We start from the raw sequence: 15,023 nt of genomic DNA, 5'->3' as shown, positions 1-15,023 counted from the left end.
CCTCCGGCATGGTGACATGGCGGAGAAGGCTGGTGCTGCCGGCGTGGCGGCGTAGGCTACCAACGTGTGTGTGTGTGTGTGTGTGTGTGTGTGTGTGTGTGTGTGTGTGTGTGTGTGTGTGTGTGTGTGTGTGTGTGTGTGTGTGAGTGGGGGGGGGGGGGGGGGGGGGGGGTGACAGGCCCTCGGTCCGCCTGGGTGGCGAGATGGCTCAGGCCCTCCATGGCTGCAGTAGCGTTCTGCCGTTTAAAGGTTGTTTATGGGACTGCCATGGTAGCGCATTACACAAGACTTACGTAAAGCAACACAGCAAATCCCTCCTCTCACACACACAAACACACACACACACACACACACACACACACCTGGTTGAGTCACAGTCGTCAGACCAGGGGGGGGGGGGGGGGGGGGGGGGGCATTCATCATCCACGTCCTCCAGTCCTTCACTCAGCAGAGCAGACACATCACACTTCCATGCGACGCCACACATTGCAACGCCATTACACTTTACGGCCTGCAAATCTAAAACAGTCTGGTGTAACACAAAGCCTTTCCTCAGCCGATCCCCTCAGACAGAGCGGGGAGTGTGGCGCGCATCAGGCAGCCATGAGTAACCCAACAGGAAACAAGACGTAGCGTCTGGTGACTGCAGGCCCCCACTGATCTGGGGCCAGCCCATTGTTCCACGGGCCTCGCTATTGTTTCCTGAACGCTCGGCAGACCAGCGCGCTGCCAGCCAATTAGAGGAGGGCCGGCCTTAATCCTGCTTGACAGACACGCCAGCGTGGGCAGAGAGACTACCTGAGAGAGAGAGAGAGAGAGAGAGAGAGAGAGAGAGAGAGAGAGAGAGAGAGAATCATATTATGTTGTCAGTTAGCAGACGCTTTCATCCTTAACAAAGAGTTACAGTGAATCCTTTCTTGAGAAATGTCATTAGGGAGCAGGTAGGAGTGAGGCGTCTTGCTCTGCTCTCCATGCCTACAACGGGACTGTGGACACTTGGGTCAGAACCCAGAACATTTAGGCTGGGAATCAAACCTGTTGTTTGACTCCCATTGGTGTGATAGGGTTTGTAACACCCTATGACTATGCTTATACTGCCAAACAATAAAGGAAGAGATGTAGGAATGTATGTTCGGTAGTTAAAGCCAGCTCCAAAATAAGCTTATGGTGGAACAGATGGTTTAAATCCTGTTTATGGGTGAAATCGCCGGCCAAAATTGCATTACTCTTGAGAAAAAGATGAAAGCAGCGGGAGACGTGAGAAAACGTTGCAGGTTTAAAGAATATAATGACACACACACTGTACGCGACATGGACAAAATTGGGACAGAAACCACAAGACTTTGATGAAGTACCACACTGGTCTGACTCGTGAGATCCAATGACCTGGAAATCCCGATCTGACTCATTCATATGTGAGGCAAGCAATAAGCAAGAAGTGAGATTTCTGAAATGATGAGATTGTTTTCTGAGTACTGGTGGTTTGATGTTTCAGTAACTAGGCTTGTTGTGGAACAAGTAGCGTTGTAAGGCCGCATTCTGGACCGGGGAAGCGGTTTGGGTCCGTTTTTATAGCCACCGGCATCAAGTCAGGGAGGACACATTGTGGCTCAGGCCTGGGGACACCAGAGACCTTTTAGTACGGGACGGGGGAGACCACGGAGGAGTGGGTCTTGGGTGGAAAAACAACAGATGCATTTCCAACCAAAGCAGGTTCCCAGGGCATGCGGTCCACCACCCGCAGAAGGATTGGCCCCAGGGGGCTTCCCTAGCTCCCAGGAGCCTCCAGAGCGCGGCCACGGAGAGGGAAGACAGGGAAGTGTCCAAAAATGGCACACACACACACACACACACACACACACACACGCCATTGAATGCATGCGCTGTGGGTGTGTGCACTGCATACACAGATCATGCCACTTTCCCGGCAAGCGACAGTCATCCTTTGTGGAAAAATGTGGTCAGTGATGTATTAGGGCCCAGGAGTCTGAGGGATTGCAGGGACACACTGCCTCCAGGCAGAGAGCAGGAGAAAAGAAAAAGACATTCAGGGAGTAAGAGTAGACAGCAGTGTCTGTGAGGAGTCCTCCTACCCAGGCACATGGGAGCCCATCCCCATAATGGCTGCGTGTGTGTGTGTGTGTGTGTGTGTGTGTGTGTGTGTGTGTGTGTGTGTGTGTGTGTGTGTGTGTGTGTGTGTGTGTGTGTGCGCGCATTCGTGTGTGCGAGTGAGAGGCAGAAGGTCCACTGGGTATATATTATATGTTAACCAGTATGTATTCATTGTGTGTGTGTGTGTGTGTGTGTGTGTGTGTGTGTGTGTGTGTGTGTGTGTGTGTGTGTGTGTGTGTGTGTGTGTGTGTGTGTGTGTGTGTGTGCGTGTGTTTTGTGTGTGAGAGGCACATTGTCCACTGGGTATATGTTATATGTATGTTAACCAGTATGCATGTTGTGTGTGTGTGTGTGTGTGTGTGTGTGTGTGTGTGTGTGTGTGTGTGTGTGTGTGTGTCTGTGTGCGCGCGGGCGTGTAAGTGCGTGTGTGAGACAAAAGGTCTGGGTATGTTATATGTTACCAGGAGAGTCATATGTTAACCAGTATGCATGGCGGTTGTGTGTGTGCGTGTGTGTGTGTGTGTGTGTGTGTGTTTGGGTGGGTGGGTGAGTCTGCGTGTGGGTGGGTGCATGCGTGTGTTCGAACGTGCGTGTGTGCATGCGCGAGTGCCATCAAAGCCAGACCAACTCAATAATCACTGTGATTCAAACCAGTGCGGGCCACAGCGGCCCTCTCTGCAGCCCAGGAGGGACCTTGCTCCCAATAAACAACGTTTATAAAATCAAGATGGCCCACCGAGCAGAACCAGACAGGAGCCCAACAATACAAAACCAACAGAACTCCCCCGAAAAAACCCAAGCCACTCTGCCTTTCATGCAGGGCCAGGCCTGCGGTACCGGTAAAAGGTTCTGGTCCCACATAATACCCAAAAGATTCCACTTTACACACCAATTTCCATAGCCGGATCCCCTCCGCAGCCCTGCCACCGCCATCACCACACACACCCCGTTACTGCACCGTGCTGGGCCCTCCGTGGGAGTTACAGGGCTGGTACACCCAGGGCCATGTTTCAGCCTACTCCCCGCCCACACAGGGCCACAGCCCGGGGGTTTGGGGTCCAGGCGGGGCCTTAACGACTACACGCCCACGAGCCAGCGTCAGCCGAGTCATGCTCGACACCTCGCTCAACGCCTAAGGGGGGAAAAACTGCAGCGTTGCCCGCAGGCAAGGAACGGCATCAAAGACTGAAAGACCAAAAATGTGCCCTTTAAAACGTTATGGTGCATTCTTTGGTAAATAAAACGGAGGGGGGAAAAAGCCCCTGACACCCGGATCTGAGCGCTCCCCGTCATGCTTCAGGCTTGCTGATGTTCTGACATGCGTGGCGGGCTAACACTGGGCCGGCTGTCTTCTTTAGGGCTTAAAGCGTTCTGACAGCCCCTCTTGTTACGTGCTTAAACCCCCCACCGCATGTCCCGTTTCTAATGGAGGTCTGAAAAGGCATTAGGGCCACACACGCCACGAACATATGCAGACGAAGAAGCGAAAGGGCAATCAATAGAGTGAGACTCTTAGCCCCCCCCCCCCCCCCCCCTTGTCCTGTTCCCACCCCCCCCACCCACCTAGCCCCTTCCGTGGTCATTCGGACGTCTAAGGTTTCTGGCATGTGGAGGAGAGAGCTTGTTCCGCACTAACTGTCAGACAAAGTGGAGCTGGAGGAGCGTCTGTGGCCTAACCTTCCAGCGCTCGCTTGGTGTCCACTCCGTTCTCCAACGCAGTTTGTCAACAGCGCTTTACGTTGGCCTCCCTTCCACTGTGGACAGAAGCCTGCCTCTTTAACGCAAAGATCAAAAGGAATAGACCAATCGATACTTCCCACGCCCGCCGTCAGCCCAGCATGACGACGGATGGAAACGCAGAGCAGACTTGGTGAAGTGAGAAGTTGAGGGAAGTGTGGGGGCGGGGGAGTGGGGGGGGGATTGTCCTAGCGACTGAGTATACTGGGGAGGGGTCTCTCGCTACAGCTGCAGCGCCTTTCTCCTAATGGTCCGCATGCAACCGTTGGCATGAAAAGAAAGCCAGCCAGAGATGGATGGCAGACCAGCCACTTCAAAGACCTCCTCTCCCCCCTTTGGACGTGCTACATCTCTGAACAGGAACCTGCTCGTTGACTTTAGTACAAAAGACACGCATGCAGGCTCTCAGACAATCACACACACACACACACACACACACACACACACACACACACACACACACACACACACACACATGTACCTTCCTGCACTACACTGGAAACAAGACGCACCAAGGTGAACTAAAACTGCGCTTTAGTACAACAATTAGGAAAGGCTTTATGTTTTGGTTCCTTTTAATATAAATTCTCACATCATGCATGCTTTCGCGGTCAATGATCCGGCACACGTGCACACACACACACACACACACACACACACACACACACACACACATGTACAAACACATACGTGCACACACACAAAAACACACTTCTGTAATTTTTTGCTACATACCAGACCAGACGTACCAGTTATTCCCTGGGGGCTTTAATGCACCATTGTGACACAGGTAGCTCTTCTTCTGAGCAGAAGTTAAGTGTGTAGGAGAGTTTGTGTGTGTGTATGTGGGGGGGGGGGGTGGCGCTGACAGAGCAAGTCTTTCATGTCTAGGGTAATATTTTTTCAGCCAGTCATAATAAAATGCTATTGTGCTCATGTAAAGAGACAGAACTACCTGCACAAAAGCCTTGATGGGTCACGTCATGCTACAAAAGACGCTTGTATTTGGGGTGGCATTGTCATCACAAACAAAGACTCCCAGTTTAAACATGGATGCACACACACTCACACACCCATGTGCGTGTGTGTGCACGTACACACACAAACTCAAATACACACACACACACACAATATTATGACCTCTCTTTCTTCTTTGTAATGCTTCAGTGCAACAGACTATCTATGTTGTACACACACACACACACACACACACACACACACACACACACACACACACACACACGCACACACACACACACTATTATGACCTCTCTTTCTTCTTTGTAGTGCTTCCTGTGAATTCTGCCGACAATTTTCTTGAGAACAAAACGCCCCAGGAGAATCGTTCCTGTTTTGTCTCGCACTCTTCGGCTTGCTGTTTTTGGGTGCCCTCTAGTGGTCGTTTAAACGAATTACTTCCGGCCTCTCACTCTGGCCCTGGCGAGGTAAAGAGCCGGCCAGATGGGTACTGTAAGGGCAACCAGGGAAGACGATGAAGCAACATCCCTGGGGCTGGGGCAGCCCAGTAGGGGGGTCCACGGCATTCCCGGGTGCTCCGTACCGCACTAGCCACCGAGCCCTGGAGCGGTGAAGCCACCGCGCCGCAATTCATGAAGGCTAAAGTAAACAATGGGAACTCACAAAGCCACCCTTGGTTAACTGCAGGCGCTTGGCATGGAGCACACAGAAGGGAGTGGAGCGGCCTATTCTGGTGGTCCTGGAGTGGGGGGGGAGCAGCTGACGCCACATGGCGGCCCCGAGGTCTATGAATTCCCTCGAAATGGAAAAACTCACAGTGCCAAATCATTATAAACAATACTGTTAGGAGCCCGAACCGAAACACATCCAGAAGGAAGACATTAAGCCTGTTGTTCGTAGGTATTTACCAACACAGGAAATTATGGCGATTTGACTCACTCGCCGGTTTATGGCAATGGAATAGCAAATGCCGCGATAGGTTGAATTAGCACCGCTTTAAATTAAATGCATTAACAGATAATAACGATCCTTCTATGAGTTTTCCCATCATGCAAACTGTGCCGTTCATGCTGGTGCATTAGTCTGAACCTCGGCCTATTTATGAGGACTTAAATGGCACCAGGCAAGAATCCCTTGCCCCAGCCAAGAGAGACATACAGAGGAGGCCTAGGACAGGGTGTATGGGTTTCACGAGCCTGGCAAAGAGGCACACCTTGTTGGGAGGACAGACGTATCATAGCCACGGCCCTCCCGCTATAACAAATCACAGACATTTAAAAAGGACGCATTGGATGCCAACATATTTTTGGAATAAAGGCCAACACGGCTCTAGATGCAAGGCTCAGATAAAGTGCATGGAAAGCATTAGGGGGGGGGGGGGTGAGAGTTACAGTAATGTAGTCAGTGAGGAATGTCACCGCTCACACCTTCCAAGAACAACACCACCGCACCGTGCGCCCGCCATGCCCAGGCGTGGACGCACGCGTGTTTCCGTGATTGTTTGTGTGTGAGGTGGCTTACAGAGTATTCAAGATGGCAGCCCCTTGCCAGCGGGCCAGGTGTAGCCTGATTCCTGAACACTGCTTTGTGTTAGGAGGTAGTCGGGGAGATCAACTGCGCTCTTGGCAGCGAATATGCAGTGAAAGTATAACTTAGTATTTATAGGCCTATCTTATTTTAAAGCCGTCACTGAGGTTATGACAGGGGTGGGTGCATTGTATAAACAGCAACGGTATACAGTTTCCTGGCTGACTGACAATATTAAACTATAGCCTACTTGAATCGGCTGAGATGAGGGAGGCAAGACTCAACGAAAATCAACATTTGAAACATTTGGGGGGTAGTGGGTTCAGTACAGGACATTAAGTTTGGATCTGTCCTTAAAGCACACGTGTCAAGTATAGGAGAATGCACACCATAGCCCTACAAATTGGGATACAATTCAATAATATACAGGCAAAAAAAAAATATGGGGGCCTTCTGAGCTTTGAGTCAATTCAGAACTGCATGTTTGATTCTCTGTGACACCATTTATATCAGACAGATTAAGTCAACAAAGAAAGGCCGGCAAACAAGGTCTACAAGGTGAGCCCTACATTATCGCATGCGTGCTTAGAGGAGTCCCTCTCCACATGAAATGCTTGAGATAGCATGCACAACCTGTTTGCTGATTTGGTAACGAGGTCACCCACCGGTTGATTAATCGTTGATGCGACACACCTGTCCTCAGGGCGTTCACCGGGTTGCTGGCAACCCTGCCCCAGAGTGAAAGAAAGAAAATATATTTTGTAAAGGCAAAGGGTCCTTTCGGGTCCTTTACAGACGGTGAAACACATGAATCTAGCACCGGTTTTTGAAAGAAAAATGTTTATTGAGTGATGCACAGCACAATCAAATAGTCGAATTCATGTTGGAACTGCCAGCTAAACTAACTTATGAACCAGGAAGTGAGGCGTTTCGTTTATGAATATAGACACATCGTAACATTGAAGGATGATTAAATACAATAAACGTTAAAGTACTCAGACAGTCATCAGAAACAATATAAAACCAATTAAACTTCCCTCCAATGGCTCCCATGGATATAAAACAGTCAAACCAAAGCCAGCAGCACCAAACACATAAAAGAACATGTCTAGAAATTCCATGAGGTTAAATCCAGCGCAACCAGATCTGTACAAAGAAATAAGTATGAGATTTATATCCTTGATGATCATACTTGGTTCAAATATGCAGGCCTACAATGAAATCCGCTTATAGGTTCTTGCAGGGCTTGCTTTTACCGTTTGCTTTTGAAAGGCCTTGCAGGTGTTGGTGATCAGCTATCAAGACTATTGGAGGGAAGGGCCATGACTGAACGAGTTTGTGATCGGCTCATGTTAGGTGTCTTACTATAAATGATAGGCCTACGAAATAAAATTAAAAAATCAGAAATAAGGAGTAGGCTATATACATTTGCATTAAAGGAGTAGGCTATTATAGTAGCCATGCATTTGGGACCCGTTGGAAAGAAAAACTTAAAAGCCCTTTTCAAAGCACAATGGAAAAAAACAACAATGACAAAGTGAGTTTACTTTTAATTCTAATGTTCCTTCTTTCCCTGCTATAGCAAACATGATACGGACGTTGAGCCGGCGTGGTTCATCACCTTCCCCCTGGGTTGGCGTTCATGTGAACCTGGCTGTGAACCCACGCAGGGGTAAACGCATCAGACAACACGTCGTCTCGACTTTGATAGCTTCTCACACTCCTTCAATAGGGGAGCCACTGTTCGTTACAACCATAGACGATTCCAACGCCCACACACCCGCGCCTGCGCACGAACGGTCGCTCACGTCTAAATTCATTTCCTCGCCATAAAGTGACACGTTTCTACTGTTGGATAAGGGAATGTCTCGCCTGAAACGAGACACTATAATGACCTGGAGACCGGCCAAAAGCCAACACAGCCCCTCCACACCTTTCAGTCTCTTGTGAAATACTGGCTGAAAGGAGGATTGCCGAATCGATTGGGCAGAGATGCTAAAAAACAGCTCTGAAAAAAGGGTGTTTTCATGAGAGCGAAGGAGGAGCTGTCACGGTGGGTGGGCACACTGCGGTCAAGTGAGCCGCCATTCGTTCATCCGCGGTTAAGCCAGCCGTCACACAAAATCTTCCTGCGCCTTTACTCTAAACAGCCTTTGGGTGGTATCTCGCAACGTTTTCAAAATTAAACCCTTCACCTACGTGTGTAGATATATAGCACACTAGCTGTCTTACGGCGGCGTCTAGAATGTCCAAACTTGCGGACATCTTGCCAGTCAGCTGCTCACCCATAACATTGTGTTGGTAGTGGTACATGTAGCCTACTTTATCAATAACCATAACTTGCTAATAACTATATTTTTAACCGTTTTACCAACGGTTTGGTTTCTTACAAACCTTATTAACGTGGTTATAATATTGTAGGCTACCTATTTTAGAACATTTCAATTTTTAGAATCTAACATAATTATTCATCAGTATCAAGTATGCAGTGCCGTAACTACATCTCTGACGTTTATAACAAAACAAACCGTTTGAAAATGTACCAAGGTGGTTAAGGTTATTTAAAAAGTATATACCACTACCAAGTCAACTCAGTGTTATGGGTGAGCAGCTGACTGGCAAGTTGGCCGCCAGTGCGGACTTTCCAATGGCCAGCAGAATATGCATGTGTACGTTTTTCAAATGACATTTTCTCTAAATCTATACAGTAAAATCACATGGTTCCTTCTGTACAAGTAGTCAGTACAACAGTTAGTATGGTCATATCAGTCAGTGCCTGAACTTTTGTGAAATTCGGTCTATAGCCCACTTCAAATTGCTGACATAATGCAATTTGCAAAGGCGAGAATATGCATGTGTACGTTTTTCAAATGACATTTTCTCTAAATCTATACAGTAAAATCACATGGTTCTTTGTGTACAAGTAGTCGGTACAACAGTTAGTATGGTCATATCAGTCAGTGACATTTTCTCTAAATCTATACAGTAAAATCTAATGGTTCCTTGTGTACAAGTAGTCGGTATAACAGTTAGCATGGTCATATCAGTCAGTGCCTGAACTTATGTGAAATTCGGTCTATAGCCCACTTCAAAGTGCTGATATAATGCAATTAGCAAAGGCGAAAATATGCATATGTGAGTTTTTCAAAGGTCCTTTTCTCGAAATCTATACAGTAAAATAACATGGTTCCTTGTGTACAAGTAGTCTGTACAACAGTTGGTCATATCAGTCAGTGCCTGAACTTGTGAAATTCGGTCTATAGCCCACTTCAAAGTGCTGACATAATGCAATTTTGCATTATGGTGACCGATTAAATGTGATGGGAAAAAATAAAACGACTTGTCCGACTTGAGGTCCGCGTTATGAAACGATGCGTCAGATAAACGATCGCACACATACGACAGAGCCTATAAACTCAACAAATGAATCCTATTTAACAGCCCGTTCCCTAGTAAATCATTTGATTTTTTTCGTTAAGTGACCTTAACATACCTTTGTTCCTTCCTTGCAGAAACAACACAGACAGAATAAGCTTATTAATAATCAGAGGAAAATCGTCGGGCGATGTCTTTTGTTCAGAAGCGTTTTTCAATGTGTGCAACAGTAGACATGCAAACGTTAAAGATTCTTAGAAAAAAAAAATCCAACGTTATGCAGCTCATTGTGACGTCATAAGAGAGATGACCTCTCCACCGTGGCCGTGTGTTTCTGTCCTGTGTTTGTGCGTGCGTGTGTTACGGACAGTGCTGTTAGCCTAGCAGAGGCGAGATGTTTGCATGTCATGAATATTCATAATAAGAGCCAAAAACTAGCCTATCTATCAATGTAAGCACAAACAGAGGATCATGGGCACCAGGTCCCCGTTTCCCGATAACGATGCTCGTCCGATCATTCTCACGATGGATCTTGCAAGCCATCGTAAATTTCTTTGGAGCGCTTCGAACGCGCGTCCACTGCACTCACGACGATCGTAGGATTGTAACCGTCTACTGACACGGTGCTGAAATGGGCTCCGTAGGAGGGGGCGACGCAGGAATGACGCAGGAAAATGGGGTTAAAAAGCGTTAAAATATCAAGGCCATCAACAGAATAGCCTACGAAAAGATTAGACTGCAATAATATGAATGCTAAAGATATTAAAACACAATTGATTAGGCCTAGGCTGACATATGCTACATTAGTCCTTATCCTGAACGCACTACTACATTTTTTAGCTTGTGTGACAAGTACATTTATCTTAATGTGCAGCAAAGAGAGCCGACTTTATCTGATTCCACATAAGGTTTCATTGATTGCCGCGCAATTTAGAATCTTTGATGTAAAACAAAAAATGCAACATTCCATTAATTCAGTAGCATTCAAACGCAGATTCTGGGCATTGAAACCCGGCTATTGCTGACCCGATTAGGAGAGCTTGGTCTAGAAGATCCTGCCCATATTGTTGGGCAGGATGATGTATAGGCCTTTTTACACTGCCAAGCCGGACACTCGCATGCAAGAATGAGTTCACGTCTGAGTAAAGGCTACAAACGAAATTAACTATTTTCAAGTGCAAAAACGTCAACTTATTGTCCATTTTGCTGAGCACTCGTTTTTTATCCCGACAAAAGCCTCATAAGGAAAGTTCCCCCGCGTCTCTCGTAGATCGTAAGCCTACCATCTTTCAAGGTATTTTTTAATGTGACTGCATAACCTTCTCTCACATGATCAGCAGCTCGCGGATTTCACTTTAGAACTGCTCATGATGATATTGCCGCGTTGTCTCTAGACAGCGCAGCAACACCTCTATCCAAGCACCTCCCTGGAACCGGAGCCGTCGCATTTACATCAGATTAAAAATGAAACCAAATAAACCGCAAATGTGTGTAGGGTCCGAGAGGGTAAATCGGGGTGCTAGCTCAAGCAGGCAATTAACCTCGGGCAGTGGAAACGCGCCGCATGTATTTGAGGAATTTTAAATTGGTGCAATAAATTATGTTGTTGACTTCTAATATGTCTCCATCTTTGCTGTTTAAATCTAACGGTAATCTATACGAGTAACATATCGGCGGTAACCACAGCTTTTGGTTGCTAAATGGCTCAAGCTGGGCATTGGTGCTATAGGGGCGGCAATTGACCCGCGTAAAATGCGCACCGCGGCGCCGGTTTGTGGTGGGCTTAAGAGATCTGTGGCGAAGAAAGGAGAGTTGAGGAAGAAATGTGACCGAGGTCATCGCGGGCAAGAATTATCAAAGAACTCCAGTAGGGGGCGCCAGGACTTTAAAATCACAAGAAGCGCAGAGTGACCGTTCTGTTGGTGAGAAATATGTGAAGTGTTCGCTGAATGGTCCTGCATGTTAATTAACGTTTACAATTGAATTTCCCTCACTGAGAATGTTCACAATATGTTGACAGGACACCGAAACAGCCTGCCCTGGCCATCATATCCCTTCTTTTCCGGGTAGGCTATACGAGGTTATTAACTTATCCTGGAAATTATAATAGTATGTTAAACAAATCCCAGCACCACACCAAAAGGAGGCAGCAAATCAGAGCTAAACATATCTATCTGCGTTTCATTTCCACATGGTAAGAGAGCAACACAAAACAGGTTTATAATATTTGGATGTTTTATTTTCTTTAAATCAAGCAGGTTACATTTCATTAGTTTTTACACACTCTGATATTTGGAGCCATTTGCAAATATGCTCATAAATTACATGATTTGTAATCCTTATAAAAAAAAAATCATAAAAGAATGAGGTGGTTAATGATCAATATTGGGATCAACAGTGATCACCCTACTAATGTAGGCATTACGTATGCAGGCAGAAAAATAAGTTCCCATTAAGGTCTCATGTGAAATACCACAGGTCTGAAATACTCAGGAACACATGAAAATGGCACAAAAATGAATTTCACTCTCCAACCTTTTGCTAAAGAGACGTTGGCAGGCCGTCTCTTGAAGAGGTCAGATTATCATCAGACCATAGACATTACATGTAAGGACACTGAACATTTGGCCGGATTACACATAGAAATGCAATCCAAAACAAAATGGGTAAAGATAAAGCATGTTTATTGATGCGGCAAACAAAGGTTCAAATATCCTCCAAAGCACTTCAAGCCCTCAAAGAATGAAACTCAAAACGCAGATGAGGTAAAAGAAGAAACTTCTAAATTAAAGTGGAGCGACCCAGGGACAAGTCTGGTTTGGGTTAAAGATTATGGATGGTTAACTTTGTGTAACGTGTTTAGACAAGCAAGTTTAGGTTTTAGGCAAGCGACTTCAGGTATTAGGCATGCGACTTCAGGCAAGCGACTTCAGGTATTAGGCAAGCGAGTTTAGCCAAGCGAGTACAGGCAAGCGAGTCAAGCTAAGCGAGTTTAGGTTTTATGCAAGCGAGTTTAGGTTTTATGCAAGCGAGTTTAGGTTTTATGCAAGCAAGTTTAGGTTTTATGCAAGCAAGTTTAGGTTTTATGCAAGCAAGTTCAGGTATTAGGCAAGCGAGTTTAGGCAAGCGAGTTTAGGCAAGCGAGTTTAGGCAAGCGAGTTCAGGTATTAGGCAAGCGAGTTTAGGCAAGCGAGTTCAGGTATTAGGCAAGCGAGTTTAGGCAAGCGAGTTCAGGTATTAGGCAAGCGAGTTTAGGCAAGCGAGTTCAGGTATTAGGCAAGCGAGTTTAGGCAAGCAAGTTCGGGTATTAGGCAAGCGACGCAAGTTTAGCCAAGCAAGTTCAGGTTTTATGCAAGCGAGTTTAGGTTTTATGCAAGCGAGTTTAGACAAGCGAGTTTAGGCAAGCAAGTTTAGGTAAGAGAGTCAAGTTACTTTAGGCCTCACTTTATTTGCAGTTAAATTGCGGCATTAGGTTTAGAAAGAAGGTTAAGATCCAGGCTCAGGTTTGCTTCCAGCCTCGTCCCTCTAGTCGCTCCCTATAAAGAGGGTTCCCAGCTACCGTGTTAAAATACAACAGCTGGGATTACAGATATGGAGTACAGAAAAAAATGACAAAGATTGATCAAACATTCTTCCCCCAAAATGTGGTGCAACATAAAATGGGAGAAAATAATTACTTTCTCTCCATTAAAACCCAGTCATATTTTACGATCTCACGAGGTCCCGCCGCAAGGGGCGGACCCACAAGCTCTATAGAGTGTGCACTGTGTGTTAATGTTGGGTGTGGATTAATGTGCTGGTGTAGCCATCCAGGGATCCTCAGGGTTTATGGGGAGTAGGACACACTGGTGTAGTTCAGTACTGTCAAGTAAATTGATGCAAAAAGTAGAATCAGCTTCAAGGGCAATCAAATGTCTATAAATGCAGGAACAGCCCCATCTGGTCTCAATCAGCATTTGATTTCATAGACTTAAATTAGCGAAAAAACAAGCATTTATTTACCTCCAAGAGCTGGAGAACCAGGTTTAAAAAAGAAAAGACTGGTCTTCAGACCTTTATAAAGATCAGGAGGGATTATATAATTGCCGTTTGACGCGTTAGGTCTGTTCAAGGAGGAAGTAAATATTTACCAGCGTTGGGTCTCTGCACCATGACACCCAGCTGCCGCACATCTGGTCTCCCTTTAAGTCGCCTGAAGGAGAGGTCAACTTTATTGAACCTAAGGGGAATGGATCACAAGAAAAGGTAAGGATAAATCAAAGCTAAACATAGAAAGGCTGAAAACAAGCATTGTACAACATGGGGTTCGGCGATATTTTGATGTAAAAACATTTAGGTGTACGATCCAACCTCTTCTTATCATGTTTCCAATGTGCCCCAAGTTGCTACGCCCTCATCGGCCACCAGGTGGCAGACTTGATTTTGTCAGTAGGAGCAAAATAGCCATCCAGCTTGAGTACAGCAATAGTAGAGGAGCGAGTCAAAAGAATGCGTTCGAGCACCTTCAGCCATTGGCTCTTGTTCAAGGACATCCCACTGATTGGCTGAAGTCAGATCTTATTCTCTAGAAAGTTTGTTACAGAAGAAGCCCCTAGTATCAAAGCAACATACCCGCCAAACAAAACAAACCTTGTTGAATAAATGAAAATGTCCTCAAGATGGTCAATCCAGTGTCTTACCGGTTCCACAGAGAGTCTCTAGTCGGCTGCGCTGCGGGCCTTAGGTCTGTCCTCAACTCCGGGACGAGGTCCGGAGTATAAAGAACAGTCAGTCATTAAGCTGCTTGGTCTCTTCAAAGAGGTGGAGGTTTGACCGCCTGCACCATGAGGACGCTGTGGATACGGTATGGGACCATTCATCAGCGGATCTGAACTGCAGAACTTTAATCACATCAGCTGTAGATTTATATACCTTCTCTGGAAAGCTGTGGGAGGGGGGGGGGGGGGGGGAGTGGTCGTCAGCCCCCTTGCAGTGATCTTCATCCCCAGTGACTCCTTCAATCCTGCTGGAGCAAACACTCAGTTACCATTTGGAGATAACCCAGCTACCCTAGTGTACTCACTACCCTAGTGTACTCACTACTAAGTGATACAATCCGGTTCAGTGTTTCCCCCAGACAATGGTGGGGGGGGGGTCTTCAGTGAGGGTTTCAGTTCGCAATAATACATACAACCGCCTTTTCAATTGCATTCAAAATGCTTTATGGCACGACTATTGTTTTGAACAGTATACAGTATTACTGACAAATTATTTATCTATCTTTTTTGTACTTGAGGAAAGTATGTTTTCTTTCC

The 15,023-nt window shown here is 46.4% G+C and overlaps 1 long non-coding RNA gene across 2 annotated transcripts; it reads right to left on the bottom strand.

Annotated features, from left to right (window-relative positions):
- Positions 1-11,942: 11,942 nt before the first annotated feature.
- On the bottom strand, positions 11,943-14,648 carry LOC132457748 (uncharacterized). Of its 2 annotated transcripts, none has more exons than XR_009525760.1 (3): positions 14,409-14,648; positions 13,860-13,948; positions 11,943-13,590 (listed from the first exon to the last, which is right to left on the bottom strand). It is a non-coding gene; the product is annotated as an uncharacterized LOC132457748 (long non-coding RNA). The 2 variants fall into 2 exon arrangements; XR_009525761.1 differs by lacking the exon at positions 14,409-14,648 and adding an exon at positions 14,359-14,391.
- Between the last annotated feature and the right edge of the window lie 375 nt (positions 14,649-15,023).

Source organism: Gadus macrocephalus, chromosome 5, assembly GCF_031168955.1.
Source record: "Gadus macrocephalus chromosome 5, ASM3116895v1".
NCBI lineage: Eukaryota > Metazoa > Chordata > Actinopteri > Gadiformes > Gadidae > Gadus > Gadus macrocephalus.
The sequence above is the reverse complement of the archived record's forward strand: the minus strand, read 5'-3'. Positions and strand labels throughout refer to the sequence as shown.